This window comes from Diadema setosum, chromosome 9, assembly GCF_964275005.1.
Source record: "Diadema setosum chromosome 9, eeDiaSeto1, whole genome shotgun sequence".
Classification (NCBI taxonomy): domain Eukaryota; kingdom Metazoa; phylum Echinodermata; class Echinoidea; order Diadematoida; family Diadematidae; genus Diadema; species Diadema setosum.
The window spans coordinates 15,103,874-15,105,007 of NC_092693.1; positions in this window are offsets into that span (position 1 = coordinate 15,103,874).

Sequence of the window (1,134 nt, forward strand, 5' to 3'; positions counted from 1 at the left end):
GAGATCAGCGAGACGCCATGCACCTGGACTAGAGTTAATTAATTCAGTTCCCATTCCTGTTAGTTATGTAAACGTACACCTTCCTAAATATCCTGCTACAGTATAACAAGAACAAATGAAGAGAAAAGGAAAGAGAAAACGAATGGTGGCAAGCGGGGCACTGTTTCAAGGGGCAATTTACAACATTACGTGTGACAAAATTAATGAAGCAAACCCAACCTCCAAACTCCAATACAAAACAAGGGAAATAGAGTAGCTGTGTTCATGACATCAGTGTGAAGCTGAACTGCTGAAAAAAAAGAAAAAAGAAATAAAAGGAAAAAGTCCTGCGGGACTCGATTAACTTCTCTCCTTCCGGTCGGGCATTATAAACACGCAGCGTGCTAAGCGATTCTGCCACACGGAAGATCCGAAGATCCTGTGCGAAACTTAAATCTATCTATGTATGCTATACACAACACAAATTTACATTGATATTCAGTTTTTTGGCGATATACGTAAAGTGACTGATAGCGCTATTCAACTTCCCACGAGTGGCCGCGAGGATTCGATCACTATACAGTTGCAAAGATAAATCGGGAATCGTTTCGACCAGATTCCATTCTCATTTTCAGTGATCGACAACGAAAATAATGTTAAGTTGCGACTTGAAGTAATATTGAGAAATATTCGTGAAGTCAAATTCTTTATACAGTCCTACATAATTCAGATGAAATTGTTTCTGTCATGCAACCAATTGAAAATTTCGTGTGGTGTCACCGTGTCCAAGTAAGTTGATTGGAAAGGATATGTGAATGAATATTTACCAATAGGTCTTCATATTGTAAAAAAAAAAAATCAAGCATGGCCATGCTGTCTTTTAAGAGTCATCTTCACTTTGTAAATTTCAAGTCCAAGTTGCCAGTCAAAGCAATGTGGTCTCCAACACAAAACAAAGGGATATTGTGTGTGTGTGTGTGTGTGTGTGTGTGTGTGTGCCTGTGTGTGTGTACGTTTACATGAAAGCGTGCTTTCTACATGGACGAAGGTGAATACTCCATAAAAAAAAAAGATATACGTATTTTGTTTCGTGCTCTTATGGGGTTCGAACCCGTACGTGTGCAACCTCACGTCTCTTGTGACGTCGCCTTTATC